The sequence below is a fragment of the Sander vitreus genome, chromosome 6 (genome assembly GCF_031162955.1).
Source record: "Sander vitreus isolate 19-12246 chromosome 6, sanVit1, whole genome shotgun sequence".
In the NCBI taxonomy this organism is placed as follows: Eukaryota; Metazoa; Chordata; class Actinopteri; order Perciformes; family Percidae; genus Sander; species Sander vitreus.
Window position 1 is genome coordinate 3,989,743 of NC_135860.1, and position 17,431 is coordinate 4,007,173.

At 41.0% G+C, this 17,431-nt stretch overlaps 1 protein-coding gene across 5 annotated transcripts in view; it reads left to right on the top strand.

Annotated features, from left to right (window-relative positions):
• sema6cb (semaphorin 6Cb) overlaps positions 1-17,431 on the top strand; it is a 159,696-nt gene that overhangs the window by 16,838 nt on the left and 125,427 nt on the right. For 3 of the 5 annotated variants that reach the window (XM_078252130.1, XM_078252134.1, XM_078252135.1), the window contains exon 2: positions 2,794-2,876. The exons of 1 other annotated variant lie outside the window; for it this stretch is intronic. The gene's annotated coding sequence lies outside the window, so the exon portion shown is untranslated. Of the gene's footprint in view, positions 1-2,793; positions 2,877-16,152; positions 16,317-17,431 lie in introns of those variants that run through there. One more of the 5 variants, XM_078252132.1, reaches the window with a different exon arrangement.

Genomic DNA, 17,431 nt, shown 5'->3' on the forward strand with positions numbered 1-17,431 from the left:
TTGGTGGAACGTGTACGTTCAAAAGTTGTTTTAGTCGTGCAACAGAAAACTCAGATTTTTTTTTTTTTAACCTGCAGAGATCTGAGGAGCAGTTAACCATAGTCCTCATAAATCGACCGGAGTTTAAAATTCTAACACAAAGAAAGCGGAGGGAAACTGACATCGGCTTATCCTGCGGCACCGGCGCAATCCCGGAAGTGGAACGTCGTGGATGTAGACTAGAACTGTAGCAACACTATTCCTGTGGCCACAGAATACGTTCTTTTATTTAAGGCTTGCTAAGAAAAAAAAAGAAGAAATAAGAGCTGGAGAAGAAAGGTTTGTAAAGTGGCTGACCAGTATAATGTAATGGTCTTGAGCTTCGGATGATCTCAAGAAGCTTTTTCTAACGTTGATCCTCAGACCAGATGGGGCGCCCTGGAGTTTTGATCTGGGATAATGAGCGACATAATCTTCCTACAGTGGGCTTAGTTGATTAATCAAACTGGCTAGGAACTGTGCGTGAGAGTACAGGGTGAGATGTTTTGAATATATATTTCCCTCTAGCCTTTTTTTTTTTTTTAATTTTTTTTTTATTTGCCATGCAAACCCCACCCAGCTGGTACTATTAATGTATTCAAATAGACCGTTAATAACAAGTGCTGCTCGACACAGGGCTAATCGTTCCTTCCCTGCATTCCTCTGAACACATGTTGTGTATTCTTGCATTATTAATGGGAGCTGACATAAACGGAGAGGTTGCGTTAACATCTCCTCTCCCACCGTCTTGTATCCATTTACCAAATCAATAAAACTGATTCCGTGATTAAGTGTGAGGTTTGAAGAGTTGATGCATCCATAAACAATTCTGCAGATTACATTGGCTAAGAGCTCGAGGTAGCCTAAGAAATCAAACGAGTAAAACATTCGCGCCAACGGTTCGGAGGCCAAGCATTGATTAAATTACGCTCTACGTTGTGGTTCCAAATTGTGTGTTTTTAAATTGAAGGATTGTGGACTGTGTTTCTGCATTTCGTCAGGAGTTGAGTCCGAGCCCAGGCTGGACCCGAGTATTTAGGGCAAGGGAATCGTTTCTTACTTTGCATTCTCTTCGCTTGTTCAGGACAAATTAAGCCAACACTGTACAATTCAAAATGTAACTTGGGTTGTTTGGAGTTTAAAATGTTCTTTGTAAGCACCATTCCTCACACAATGGCATTGGATTGTGAGGCTTGCAAAATCTGCAAGCTCTACCTGCTAAATTGCAAGTGGATGATGATGGAAGACACAATTCTAGCAGATGGCCAGCTGATCCACGTCACTGAAACCCTTCTTGGTTTTGCTATAAAGCACAAACACATTCTAATCACAATGCATTTAGGGGCAATTTGTAGTCTGGGAACTTTAAGTGCCTCAGAGATGGTCTGGAACCTTTTGTTGAGCCTGCACTGGAATTTGTTTTCCTCCTAGGCCTTATCTGCCCTTTTGATGTTTTGTTTTTCCACAGGCAGTACTGTAAATTCGGAGCTGATCTGTTAGAGTTTCTTCAAATGGTGAACACAAACCTTTGTCGATCAGCATTTCACTCCACCGAAACACGAAAATAATGACCACATAGGCTACCCAATGGTTTCACGCTATACCCAGGATAGGATATTGATACACAACCCAACAGCCACACTCTTCATCCAGGGGTTGCTGTCCTTTTGTCAAACCAAAGAAAAGTGAGCACGGAGGAGAAAAAATAAGATGGCGAACTGGCTTTGCTCCAACCTTAACTGAACCATCATCAGCATGTGGCTGCAAGCTGGTGTGTATGCTAATCCAGAGGGTGCTGCCTCTGCAAGTCTTCCTGGGCTCTGCTACTTGAAATGTGCTGGGCTTGAGGTCAAAACTTTCATCAGTATCTGTCAGAATTAGTCTTTGTGCAGGTCAGGATCCAACTATCTCATTCATTTCATAGCATCCCAAAAAGGCTTAATAAAAGATTATAGCCAATTATTGTCAGGTTGAGGTATGGATAAGCTGCACAGAACGTTGCTAACTCAAAGATGTTCCAGAAAAATGGTCAGGTTAATGAATCTCTAAAATTACGGTACAATTGCTTATTGTGATGTCTTTCTCAATTTGAATTTGGCACATAAACCCCTCTGAGATTACGCACAAGATTGGACCTTTGATTGCTTTTTTTTATGCTTAATGTCCAATTGAAAACTAATCAGCAGCGACTGTATGGAGCAGGAAAATAAATACATTTGCTATATGTCCGGGAGATGGCTTCTTCAAAGTCAAACAAAATTGCTTATCAAGCCCAGTGAGGTTGTCACTTTTTTATTTTATTCATTTGTTTTTTTTTTTACATATCAGCTTGCAGATTAAATGTTTTTTTTTGTAATATCTGATGAAGCTTAGTTTAGGTTTGTGCACTGGCAAGGTGAATACATTTTCCTGGGAGCAGATTACCAGAGCAGATTGTGAGCTGAGATGCCATCATCTGATTTGGCTAGTTTGAGCTCTTGGATTTGTCAAAAGATTTAGTTCACTTACTGCACAAGCAACCTGTTGTATCAACCATGTCTCTTCCCCAGAGTTCAAAGCAACACTTTTGTCACATTTTGGTTTTCCTGATGAAAGTGAACGGTAGACACGCAACAGTGTTGATAGTCTGCAATTATTATTACTAGATTGGACATTTAGAGTTCTTTGAAAAAAGATGCATGACTGCTCATAGAGGCTTCAGTTGCATCACTGTAAGCTGTCCTGCATTATGTCGCACAGAGACGGATGTAATTGTGATCCATTTCTTCTTCACAGACACACTGACAGCTGCTGTCTTCACCAGCCTGCACCAACCTGCTATACTTACCTGCTTGGTGGATCGCTGTTTGAAAGATAAGGTACAGTACAAATGCTGTTTGTTTTTGAAGTGGATCCTGTGTAATTAAGAGTTAAGGATTTGATTTAGGGAGACTTGGACTCTCTGTTCACTGGTCTTTCAAATGCAGTATTTAGATTGAATTGGATGTAATGTGACAGACTAAGGTCTGCTTTCAGGAGACGTCGACAGAGACAACTTAATTAATGGATGCCTTGTGAAAATACTGCTACTAAGGCAGCTTTTTGAATTGGATATTGTCTACTCAATTATCTTCTCATTTTTAATCAAATGTCAGGAATGAGCTTTTCAATATTTCGCACTTTTATGAAGTTTTCCCCCACCAAGGACAAACTTAGTTCAAAATTAGCTGATGCATTACATATGCATTGCAAAAAATTGGCTAAGTTGGAGCCACTGAAGCATCTGCTCACTGTCTATAATGCAATGTTGTATTGTTGAGTAACATGGGTCCTACATGAATGCACCTTTTGCTGCCAATTGGATGGGTTGTGGTTATTTCTGTGTTTTTTGTTTCGGTCTGAGCTTCCCTGATTTTTGCGGGAGCTTTTGTAAAAAAAAGAAAAGGAAACTTGTGTCCGGGAGAATAAAACTACTCTGGGCTGAGTTTTCCTAGTAACCTTACCAAAAAGGCTCAGGATGCTGCAGATATTGGTATAATACGAAAATGGCTGGTGGATTTAAGACAAAAAATTATAATTTATTGAAATGAATCAAATTTGAACACATGTCAATGGCTTGTAGATCTTTACATTGTTAGTAATTTCCTATACTGGCCTGGGACACACATTCATACAGTTTGATAAAGTACTTATTGGACTTTAACTTATCATTGCACTCACAATAACGAGCGTGGCTGTCCTCAATTTAGGTCATTGTGTCGTCTCCTCTCCGGTTTTTCCTGCATCCACAGTGTGTGTGTGTGTGTGTGTGTGTCAGTCGTGGGGGGGAACTGAGCAGCAGCCCCACCCGCTGCAGAGAGCCGACCGGATTGAAACAGCAGCAGCTTTCAGCGACTTTAGAGTGAAGAAACGTTACAGCGTACATTGATGTTAAAATGTATACAGGTTGGCAGGACAGTTTTGTTGGTAAATGTGAGATGTTCGAGTCATGAAGTCAGAACTCTTTATTATACAGTTATAGAGAAATACTTGAGATTTGAGACCATGTTTTTCATACTTGTTGTCTGTTTCTCTACTTGTAAGTCCACTACCATCTATCTACTCTATACATGCTATCAGTTGCATGTCCGTCTGTCCTGTCCCAGAGTTTTTTTTTAATCAAAATCAATGGTCTGAGGACATAGGGTGCCATATTCTGCACAGATTGTGAAGTTCAGGACAAACTTAAATAACTACATAAATAAGCTTGACCACTTACAATATTGAGTGATCTGTGAGTACATTGCATACTTATGAAGTGTACACACCTGTTTGAGGTTTTCCAGCCAGGTGAGCTCTGTTGTGAAAGTTGTCGGGTAGACGGAGGGGAAACAACTGCAGAAATGCGTCAGAAACCTGTAGAATCGCCAAGAAGTTATAGTGTCTGGCCGGGCATTTCCCCAGTGAGCTTGAATGTGGACAGTAGAGGACAGGGCCAAGGTGCGCGGATGACAGGACGCCTCATGGGATGGCTGCAAACAGATGGCTGGCCAGATGCAGGATGCTTGTGACCTTGAAAGCATCAGAAGGTAAAAACAGCAAAAATGTCAGAAAAACAAGTGACGATAGACAATAGGAGTGGCAGTTCTGTGTGTTTCTGTGTTTTGTAACATGCTCTGTTCTGTCTTTAGAATTGTTGGTATGCCTGTACATGTTACTGTGGTGCATTAATTTGTGTGATCACGCATACAGTCCAGGTTTCATGGACACAAAGCTTTTTTTAATGGAAAAAGTTCCGGTTGGTGTTGCAGAGAGGTCACATTATTCAGGTTCCAGTCTCTGCAACTTTACCTTAGCATGGTGGACTTATCTAAGCTCTTTCCCATAGTTTGTCTTTATCATCCATTACTCCGATGATCATTTACTAGGATAATCAATTAGATGGGAGGTGTGTAAAATGTCAGTAAATGGTGAAAAATGGCCATAGGCATTTACGAAAGCCCAAACTGGCTTTTGCTAAATGATTTGTCCAACCAACAATCCAAAACCCAAACTCAACTTACAATCGCAGAAGATGAAGAAAACCTGCAAATAGCTGCAACTACTGACTTTCTTGCATTTCTTAAATTAAACGATACTCAATTACCAAAATTGTTAGTGATTATTTTTCAATCGACTTATTGATTAATCAACAAATCTTTTCTGTTTCATTTCTCACATTTCATTGGACGTGCATTCAGTCTCAGGCGTTGATTCGATGATCACGGGAGGAAGAGTTGTCAGACCTGATCTTCTGATCCTTTAAAAGTGTTTCAGAGAACCTTTTAGGCATGTCTCTACAGGTTTGCACCTTACTGTGTGTGTGTGTTGTATTGGGCGCGATGACATTGACAGGTCACAGGTTTGATGCACAGATGTCCAGTTCCTGCAAAATATCCTGATTAAATGTTACAAAAGGAATTGGTAGTGAAAACACTTGGCCACACTAGGTTCTCTAGTGGATTGTTTTAATTAGAGTGAAGTTAACACAGTCACTGGCTGAACAGTGGTGAGTGATCATTTGTCAATACTAGAAGAGATCCATTCCTCATACAAGTCAGGCAGCAGACTGTGAAACAAACGCCACCAGCAGCCTGATATTGGACAGGTCCCTGGGGCTTTGAGCCCAGCAAAGAGAGCCATGATCAGAGCTGGAACTGGATGGTGAGGTGGGGGTCTGTGAAATAAGACGAGATGGTGGAGGGTGGAGGTGTCAGGCGTATAATTGGGGTGAGGAGATCTCTGGGGTGGATAGAGGAAAGCTTTATTAAGACCGCTCAAGTCTGATGTGTTCGCACGGCCGCCTAGCTCTTCCTCGCACACCCACGTCTATGGGCCAATCTTCCATTTCCACAAGAGACTGTGTAACAACAAAGGGATGAAGGGCACAGTCGTCGAGCTCCTTTCAGTCACAGATAAGACAAAAGACCCCATTACTTGAAATGCACTGGTGGGGAGGCAGCAGTGTATGGATATGCCTTTTTTTTTTCTTTTCTTTTTTAAATCAAGGCCTATTGTTTCTGCTTCCTTACTGTTGAGATAAGTTGCTATTACCTTATGATAGCACTGTTGTATTGTATCCTGAGATGCTGTAGATTGTGTCAGTTGCACTTCAATGAGATGCCAGCCATTCTTACTGCAGTCTACCATAACCGGTGACTGCTTAACTGCATAACCTCCCCTGGATTCACTTAACTCTTTGAGAAAAAGCTCCTTAAAAAGGCCTTTTTTTTTCTTGCACGTTTGCTTAAAATACAGTTTTTTGCATTAGCCATTCCAGTGACACATTTAGACAGTGTACACATGACAAGCACATTCTGCTTGTATTAGATTTTGGTTGAGAGCCAGCAAATACATGGCTTGAAAATGTATTGAGAGCAGAACATTTATGAAATATTTACAGCCCAAGGTGTAGGCAAATATTTGAGCTCAGAATGGATAAAAGCAGAATAATCTCTCTTGTTTTGCCTCACAAGGGAAAACGATCTTTCCAGGGTGATTTTCCCCCCTGACTGATTGTATCAAGTCTGATAGTGAGATTAACTGCTTATTTTACCCACTCTGTGAAAATGTCACTTTTGATCAATAAAGTTGACTCAATAATTGAAAGCTTTTGTAGATGCATGCTTTCTTGACTTGGGCATCCTGAAATTGTCTGCCATCTCACAAAAGCAGTTTTTGTAAGTGACACACAGATTTCTTGGCTGTAAATTGGTTTATGTGGAACTCATGAAAAAGGGGCTGGAGGTCTGTTCTCTGCTTCCTTAGTAGCTTGTTAATCCCCGGCAGCTCTGGCCGGAGGGAGAGCTGCTTGCACATACACGGCCCTCGTGGAAATGGTGCTACTCCTCCTCCAGCCCTCTTCCGTCCTCTTTCCACTCTGTCCTGCAGGGCTTGGCTAATCCTCTGCCTTGTCATGGTGGGGAGATTGTGGGCTTTTTCAAAGCCCTTTGCTGGCTGGACTTCAAAGTTACAGGGATGCAGAGACTTGAGGAGGTGGGAGAAAATGAGGTCCACTGCAAGCAAAGATGGTGAGGGGTTTGCCTCAGCTTTTTCTTGTCATTCATGAGGTAATTTCAAGAAAGTTGTGGTCTCATTTATTGATTGAAAAGACAGGGCCATGAAGTCTCTTAAGATCAGTTGGGGGTGATATATGCAGGGCTTTTGGGTCTAGCTGTGAATTTGCTTTGTTTTATTGTTTCATAAAAATATACACAAGACAATATGCATGCAATAAATGGCATTAAACACAAACAAGATGTGACACTTAAAGCCGAAGCACGACTCGTGCTTTTCTTAATAGTTTTTCTTCCTGTTTACAATGTTTTAAACACTAACATATCTGCAACCGTGGAGGGTTTTTTACTATTTGTTTTACAAACTGCTGCCAAAATCCACAGTGCAAGGAGAGGTCGATTACCCAAAATTAGTCTGACAAATTCCTCCACTGTCAGGAAAGTTCATTCAGCGAGAGAAAAAGAGATCAGAGTTTCTGAACCCTCCTTTCTACCTCATTTTTTGTCTGGGACTAATCTTATCGAGGTCTCATCAATTGAACATTATTCAGCTGGATTCACAGGATGTCTGGATGCCGAAGATTTGGGCTCTGTCCTTGTTAGAGATTCAGCACTGATATATTCTCAGATAACACTGAGTACGATTTAGAGCGAGTTCATGCCAGATGAAAACAAATCTTTTGATATTAAAATGTTGTGTGCATGATGTTGTAGCTGTGCTGGCAGTTTGCTTTGTGTCGTGTTTACAAGCACTAAGCATGTAATGACTGTTGAAAGTGAAATACAAGGGTTCATTTATTACAATTTATTTTTTAAAGACAGACATCTAGTCGTGAATTTTAGTTTTATCTGATGCTGGTTTTGAATGTACTAAAATGCTGCAGCGCTGGCTGTGACACAGCTCATGGAGGAGATAGGTAAGGTACTTTTAAAATCCTTAGTGCCCCTTTGCATCAATTTGCATCTATTGAGTCATAACTTATTCAAATCTGAACACACCAACATGATGCACTTTTTTAAAGAGATAATTTGCTGATTTACATCCAGCTCTGTGTCATGGCAGTGTGGGCAGTGTGTGTATGGCCTTCCTCCGTGGCACCAGTGCGCGGAGCTCGGAGCAGCCGAGGTCTGCTGAATCTGCTGGATGCCGCGGGCCGTGTCATGTCTGTGGATTTCAGCAGAACTCTCGAGCTCTGCACTGGCACCACGGAGGAAAGCCACACACTGTTTATCTAAACACACTTCCCACACAAAGAGGACACAGAGTTGGATTGAAATCAGCAAAGTATCCCTTTAAGTCAAACTGTCCGTTGTGAATAACTGTCCATAAATCTGCTTCCAAATCATAGAAAAAATTATCCTTATAACTCCAGAATCACGTTTTTATGTTTTTCGAAGGTTTCTTTATTGCTAATTTTTGATGCTGAAGACTGGAACCTGAAGTTGTAGTCCACAGCATAACTCACTGCATCCTTCCCAACATTATTCTTCCTGTTTGCATCCCCCAAAGAATTATGGGAACTGTAGCACTAAAACGTAGCTCATATTTATCCCCCAAATAGAAAGAATCATAATAGGAGCTACAAAATCCATAAATATGAAAAAGAGGGTATCTATAGTGTGTCTTCTGAATTAAACATCCATATGCTTTGTTTTATTAAGTGGCAGTTGAGCCCCTTTTCCCAGAGTGTTTTTCTTTTTATATGTTTAAGTTCCTCTATTTAAGTGTCTTAATTGCCTTAACCATTCAAAAGGTTTACTCATTTAAGGCCTGGATTGCAATTTTTCAAAAAGTTTTGAATTTGCCATCATCCCTTTATTCAACAGATGCATCTGTGTGTGTGCAACAAGAGAATGAATTTAAGTGGACCCCTGGGGTTTGGGATTATACATTATACATTATTCCCTTTAATGTTCAGAAAATGTGCAGTCGATATACAGAGACTCAGTCAGACCATAATACATACACACACACACACACACACACACACACACACACACACACACACACACACACACATTCTACCGTGTGAGTGTGAGATGTCAATAAGTTGTTTAAAGCTTCACCCTGGGGTAACCCTTCGTAAAGGTTAGTGAGTTTTAGCTCAACAAGGAGGATTATGTCATTAACTATGGCGTTCTTACTAGCAGCTGTGATTGAGTTTAATCTTATTCCATTCAATTTGTCATTAGTGCCGCTTACTTAAAACGGATTGTAGATGATATCGGTATGCTTGGGGTGCTATCAGACCTGCAGTTTGTTGACTCTGTTCTGAAGCGTAGCAGAAAAGTTTACTTTGTTGGAACCACTGACCAACGGCTTGTTAACAAAAGTTGCAAACCTGCCTGTTGGCACAATCTTAGAAACGGCTTCGATGTGCTTTCTCCTTTTTTCCCAATTGGATTTAGGACTACATCTACTGATGGTTTTTCATTAATCTCTTGTTTGGTTTTTCAGTTAATTGATTGACATTTTTCTAGACTAAATGATTAAACAAAAAACGTCAATGAAGCAACCCTTAAACTGTAAACTCCGGCGGCCTCGGAGCCAGAACGCAGTGCAGCTGTGCCCTGCTCCGCGGTGGAAGGTCGACGGGAGAGGCCAGAGATCAAAGTAAGTGCTCTACAGATATTGAGCGTCATTGGCAAATGTCTTTGTTGTCCTTGTTTTGTCCGATGAGCAGTGCAGAAGTATTCACTTTGCAGTACTAGAACATGGAGAAAGGCCACAAACTCTGACTCTGACCCTCTGACTAATGAGCACCAGTCGGAACCCTTTCCCCCGTAAATCCATGTTGTTGCAGCAGACTAGAGCTGAAACGATGAGTCAATGAATCAATAAGTTGATTAACAAAATAAATCCTTTTTAGTTATTTGGATAGTTGATTAATCGTGTAAGTCACTTTCTGAGCAAAAACGGCAAACATTTAGTGATTCCAGCTTCTCAAATGTGAGGATTTTATGCTTTTTTGTCATATATTAAACTGATTATTTTTATTTTTTTTTAGATTGTTGATAAAACAATTGAAATACTCCACGTTGGGGTCCTGGATGTTCTACGATCGGCAGGTTCATCAATAATGACAATACCCTACAACAGATTATTGAGTATTTCCTATCCAGGCTTTCAGTCAACCTCTCTCATCCCCCACACGGCAGTGAATACGAACAAGAAGAATGACTCATTTACCATAAACGCCTGTGCTTTATGGGTACAGTTGGTGCAGTATGTGGAAATTGATCAGAAGCTGTTTGCATAATGGACAAACCAGTGTGATTAGTTGTATTGACAGCAAAGCTTTTCTCCCTCATACCCGGTAGAAAGAGCAATGCGTATTTTGTTGCAAAGAGAGTTTGGTAGATGGTAAAACTAGGCAGCGCTGATCAGTGCTGTTACTGTATTGCCTTTTTCTCCCCTAAAATGTTTTCAGAAACATATTTTAGCTTTCCGTTTAACTGTAATGATGGCCGTTTGTTACCAGCCGGCCATCATATTGATTCTGCGATAGGCTCTCATTACGTCAAACCACCAGCGGGAGTGTTTTTGAACGAAAGGTTATACCACAGCTCATTTCCTCTGTTTTCTCTGGCCATGTAGCACCAATTTAAAAATGTGTGCGCCATTCTACTGCATAGACGGCCTAGTTTTATGAAAAAAAAACCTTCTTTCCAGCGGTAAAATACTTCTTTTAAGGAATAAATGTGTCCTTTTTGATTGTTGCAGGTATTAGTCACAGGGATTTATCTGGTCATTGCTTCATCAAAGACACATTAACTACAACTACAATGACAAACGGCACATGGGTGACATCTCCCATTCAGTTAAAGAGGACTTTCTAAATTTTGAAATCAAATTCTGTGTGCTACAATAATGATTAATTTAATTACTTACATTAATAATTAATACATTGTTTAGAAAGTACTGAAAAAAGTCCATCACAAGTACCAAGGTGACGTACTCCAATGGATTGTTAGGGTGGAACCCCAAGATATTTCGGTTAGGGTTAGGCCTATTTCAAACAGAAAAAAACCCCCAGTGAATCCAAATGTTAATAACTTCCCTATTCCTTTTCCTATTTAACAACTCAGTGTTTCATCACTAATTTCGTCCCTACAGGCATGCATACAGCCTGGCATTTCATTCTTTTACCCATAGGTGAGAGTTCAGCAGTGCAACAGTAAAACATGCCATGAACTGGCATTTATAGGATTTTAATATGTGGAAATAGATTCTGAGGGGCTTCTTATGGGGCTTTTCCCCAGTTAAAGTGCATATTTATATGTACAGTGTTCAGTTCTGCTTTTGCAATGAATGCAATTATCTTAAAGCCTTTTTTCTCCAGAGCAATCTGACTTCAATTAAACCCTTTATCATGACCACCTTCAGCCCATAACTCTGCACTATGTGATGGGTGACTTGTAGCCGACACAGGTGGACACGTTCACTAAATCTCCATCTATCCCAAAAACCCACTTAACTCCCACCATTTTCAATAAAATCGACCATCTCATACCTCCTACGTGTGTGTGGGTGTTGGACATTTGTTCATCTTCATTCATGCCTTCTCAGCGGGCTTCGCCCCTGCACTCAATATTCAATTTCTGCCCAACTGTGGGATGAAGAAGCAGAACACTCTCTCCACGGCTGTTGTTCGTATGTTGAGTCTCTCTCCACATCAGCACACACCTTCGGCGGGGCTGATCCATGGAGAGGAGGGTTAAACGCTCTCCTCATAAGAACATGTGCGTCTCAGAGATCAGGGGCACGAGAGTGGGCGGATAGGACGAGAACGGGAGGCGAGGATGAAGCGGTTGAGAGGGTAAATAAGGTGATTACTGAGGGCCAGCTTCAGAGGAAGTGGCACAGACAAGCAAGATGATAGATTTTTTTTTCTTTGTGGTACAGCAGAGCATTTTCAGACATACATATATACACACACACACACTTATCAGTCCTTTCTTCCTTTGCGGTTATTTTCAATCACTACTTCTCTCCCCCATTATTTGTTTTCTTCTCTATCGTATTCCTTTTCACGTCTTATCTCTTCACTCTCCACCTTCTTCGACAGAGCTGTGATTGGAGAACACTGAGCACCAATGATCCAATCTCCTCCATATTCATAGACTTCAGAGCACTTTCCCTCTCTTCCCACCCGCCTGCCCGGTTTCCACATCTCTCGACACCGAGCCTGCTGCCTCTGCTTTTTACCTCTTTGTTTCACACATTTTGTTTAGCTTTTAAGTCCCCTTTTTACTTATCCGACTGACTTGCATACTGTAAAAAACATGACATGGCATCACAAGCAAAAGGCTTGGTAAGCTTTTTAGAGCCAGTCGTGGTGCACCATTCCCCCATCGTAATTACTGCTGAAACAAGCAGCTCTAGGAAGTTTCAGCGCTGGTGGACCCGTCATTACTGACAATCTCCCAGCCTTTATCTGCCACAGCTAAGACGCTCTCGCACCGCGGGGCGGTTATGATTGCCTTACTGAGCTGGGGGAAGAAGAAGAAGAAGACGAAGAAGAAGGAAAAAAAGAGGATGATCAGAGAAAGGGAGCGGCGTGCAAGTGGAGTTTTTTTCTTAAGCGTGAGAGAAGTAGCTGAAGTCCCTGAACTGAAAAAAGCCACTCAAACCTGCCATCTCGGTTTCCATGGTGATTCTACACTCTCCAACCCTAAAGTGCAGAACTTCAAATCTATTACACTCACACTGCTCTCTCAAGCATGCCTTTGATGAGGTGGTGTCCGGTGCTTGGCTCCCGGCCTCCTGTCAACACACAGAGGGCTAAAGAACAACGGCTTGTTCATACCTTTCAGATCAAGTCGTCAACACTCTGAGCTGTCCCAAGTCATCTACTTTACTCAGTGTTTACATCTGCAGCCACTTTTCCTGCAGAAATGTGCATTTTGTGCCGCCCTTATGGGATCGCATTAACAAACCAGTTCTTAGAAGTAGCACCTTTTGTGTGTGTGTGTGGCTGAAACTGCGACAGTACTTGGTTTGCGTGGTCACTTGGATGTTTAAGCTTCACTGTGCCGAATGATGTATGTGCACAGTTTGACATCTGTGCCCACCTTAAATCTGACTCTAAGCCGTTTATGAACGAGCAGGATTTTATATTACAACTAGTTTGGAAGCCACTCGTGGTCCAATATGTAACTTACACAATTGTGATGTGGAATCTTAAGTGCACATACTCTGAAAATGAATTTTTCAGTTGTTCAGCAAGAGACATCTTTTAAACTTTTAAAATGAAAAAATACATAATAGATTCTGGATTGGAGGGAGTAGGAGAAGGTGTGCTTTTAAACAAAAAAAAAGCTGTCTGACATAAATTATGTCTTGAAACATATCTGGAGGGGGTCTTAAACGGATTTTCATATTCCTGTATCTCTTTTTTTACAGTTGAAAATGTAGTGACTCATATTGCTTTAAAAATCCAGCAAGTCTGATGGCATAAACCTGGTCAAACTGCTGTTTCAAAAAGCCTATTCTGAGGAAACAAATTTATTTCTGGCATTTAAATGAGTCACTAAATGGCAGCATAGTGGCTATCAATCCGTAGTAGTAACCCACAGGCTGCGGAAATGTTCTCTGCTGTAGACCAACCAACTGTTATCACTTGCCATTCTGCAGCACATACTCTACCTTCTGTGCCCAGTGTTTGTGCTTCATTGTTCCATGAAATAGCTTGGCTACATTTACAGGCTTGTGGGTGTGTGATTTTGCGTGTGTCTGCGTAGCTCCATACAGTTCCAAATGGGTGTGGAACTGTGCAAAAAAGGAAGAAGGGAGGAAATTGCTGCCAGCGAGCAACTTCGACCCAGCAGGTGGTGTCATGTGTCATAACCTACCTGCCTGGCTGCAAGCACCTAGCCCAAGGTGGAAACCAACCAGTTCTCGAGAAAACAAAACAAGGGTGTGTTTCCCATTCCCCCAGGTTTGGTAGGGTTCTACGCTTTACAAAAGTTCATATTTTTAATACATTTTTGCTTTCATGAAAATGCAATAATATATTTGAAGCTGCAGAACCTTACTGTCAGGCTGAGTTTTAGCACAACTGTCACAGATGATGGTTTGGAAATGGCCTTTCATTATAGTTCCTAGTAGAGATGGTCCGATACCATTTTTTGCTTACCGATACCTGAACTTGCGTATCAGCCGATACTGAGTACCGATCCGATACCAGTGTGTCATATATTTTATTATGTATTAAGAACTGTATACTACTATCCCTGTATGGATGTGATATTATTTCTATCTTTGTTGTCCGTCTGGCTCAGGTTAAACTCTTTGTGAAACATGAATGCCCCAGAACTTTCTCTTATTATGGAATTGGACAGTCAGTTATAACGGAAAAAGAACATAAATAAACTAACGTATTTTTTTTTCTTTAGGGCTTTATTACGTGGTATCTGATCGGTGCATAAACTCCAGTACTTACCGATACCAGCGTTTTAGGCAGTATCGGAGCTGATACCGATACTGGTATCGGAACATCTCTAGTTCCCAGTACCTGGACTGCAGGTATACCGAAGAGTTTGTATGAAAGAATATTCAGTGGTGGGTAGGTATTAAATGGTCTCTTTCATTGAATAGTTTGTTTTTGTATGTAAATGCATACGTTGCAGATTTTGGAAAACTCTCACGGTGTGTATGTGCGGGGTATATTATTTGTTTTGCCCATGCAGCATTGTCACAACATGCAATTCTGCTTAATTTATAAAGCATAGTTTATCTCATGCAGGTTATGGACATACAGTGAGTGCAGTCAGAAATTGTTAATAGTGAGTCTTTTGTGGGAATTTATATATTGACTCACTCCCAGCTTTGATTTGAGAACTTGCATCTGCATAAGATGAACAGTGTTGCCTTTTTTTATTCATAGTCCCCCAATTGTATTGGCTATACAGTTAATGAAGAAGTTAGTTGAATTGTTTGGCCATAAAAACGCCTTGGTTGCCATGTTGCAAGTGTAGGATCATTGTGCCGTGTTATCCTAGAATTCGGGACAATGTTCCAAAAAGGGCTACAAGTCCTACACATTATACCCATTGTGGATGTAAACACCCTCAAATTAAAGCTGAAAGTCATGATTTGAACCTCATAGCCATTTTAAATCCAATTTTCTGGTTTACAGATTCAAAAATCCCTGGCACTTTACTACCCGATAATCTCATAAATTAGTCATCACTTTATTCCTTCCCAAAGGCCATATGCATAACTCAGAAAATGGACACATCAGCTATAAAGGAATGTTTCTAAATCCAAACGTTATTTGTGTTTTGTCAAATAATTCTGTTGGAGTGCAGCAAGGGAGTTTGCAGTGGAAGGACTATTTTTTACAAATGCGTTACTCTTCTCCTCTGTTCCCTGCACAAGCTCAGATAGGCTCTCGAACTGCATAATGTCGACTCAGACCACGCCGACGTCTCAAGGGCAACACCTGAATAGGGAGTAGCTCTAGTGCTCTGTTGACGAATGAAGCTCATCCATGCACCAAGTTCAACAAGTCAGCCGCTCTTCCCTTGCCACACTCCCTTCAGCCTTTCTTTCTGCTGGCTGGTCTGTCCTCCCCCCCCCCCTGCTACTGCACTCATCTTCTCTCTTTTCAAATGGTAATGGCACTGAACCATGCTGGAACTCTTCGGCTAGTGAACTCTCTTCTAAGAAGAGAATTTATGGATGGTCATGCAGAGATTTTAAGGTTTGGCCCAGCAGGCACTGAGAATTTTTCCTTGTGGCCAAATCATTTTCAAGTTTCAGTGCCCTATTCTTACACCCTCTCCCCGCTTTTTGCTCCACAAAAACATTGATAACATATGGGGGTTGTTGCCTGCCTTCTGCGTGCTAGTGTACAGATGACTTTCCGAATGGTTACTAAGTGAACGGATTCAATTTGCCTCTTGAGCAACATAAACAACTCACATGCTCAGTTGTTCTGCCGTTTGGTTTGTGGGAAGCGTGCACATGATCACACACAAAGAGATAGAAGAGTCATACGTTTGCATTCAACCGTTGGATTCTTTAATAGTTCCTCCCCCAATTATCCCACAACCATCGGCTGTCGGTGCAGCTGCCAGATAATAAACAGGTAATATTACTTCCAGATACAGGATTTCTAACAGACACAGCACTAGTTTGAAACATGAACATAGATACTGCGGCATTTTTCCTTTCATAGTTAAATAAAAAAAGATTTATTCCTCACCTAAACGTTAGAAAACCGAGTGGGAGATGACGTGACAAATGTCATTGGCTGCTTTGAACATGGGACATTAAAGGTACGTGGAATGCATCACAGACTGGGAAATCGAATAACGTGTTTAAAAAAAAAAAAAACTTCAAACCTTTTTAGAGACAACACCGGCGTTGTAAGGATGCATAGGTATGACTTCATTGGTGCAAATTCTATTAATAATACTAATTATTACTACTAATTGACTGATCACAAATCTGATCTAAAGAAAGGAAGCATTTTACCTTAGCTAAAAATCACGTGTTAAAAGTGCAAATCAAGTCTAAGCTCTTACTATAGCATTGTTTATTTACTTTCTTTCTAAAACTATAGCTTTTAATGTATATTGAGGTTGTAATCACTTCCAGGTGCTTGAAGATTTTCAGTGAGGCAGCAAAATCTTTGACTTCTCTCTGTTGCATTAAACATATGCCATACAGTAAACAATTTTATAGGACACTGTCTGAGATGTATTTACTGTTAGCTGCCAGATTTGATCAACAGTTTAAATGGCAAAGAATTACAATAATAAAACACTTTCAAACCGCACTAGTCAGCAAAATAAAGTGATGTCTCTCTCTGTTGGCATACTCTTGGCTTATTGATTTTGAAAACCACCACAGCAGTTAATGAAGGTGTGGGCCCACTCCAATAAACATTAAAATCAAAAACTTCTATTCAGTTGTTGTCCAGCATAAATAACAAGTTTAGGCTTGTGCTGCGAGCCAGCAGATAAGGCAGTTCTTGGACGATTACCAAACCTGCTCTTACATCCAGGACCTGATTATGAACAACAGTCACTTCATCAGTTAGTCCCTTCTCAAATCATTGCTGAGCAAAATCATATAAATTGATGAACCTCAGTTTCAGGGTTTCTCCTAGCATTTTCTAACAGAGCTGCTTTGTTGTACTCGGGTTGTGAGAGAGGCCAAGACCGCTAAGAGTTCATGTAGAGGAAATGCAAAGTACAACAATCCAGCGTTTATTCCTGGAAATAATGCTGAACAAATTGGGCACAGAGGCTGTTGAGAGACGACAAGTCGGACCAGATGACCATCTGGCCTTCGCAGGGCCGGTGACCCGAACTGATACGCTGTAGAATTTTTCCTTTAAATAACTCCAGTCTTTATTGCCAGACTTTTTTCAGAGTCTCAACTCTTG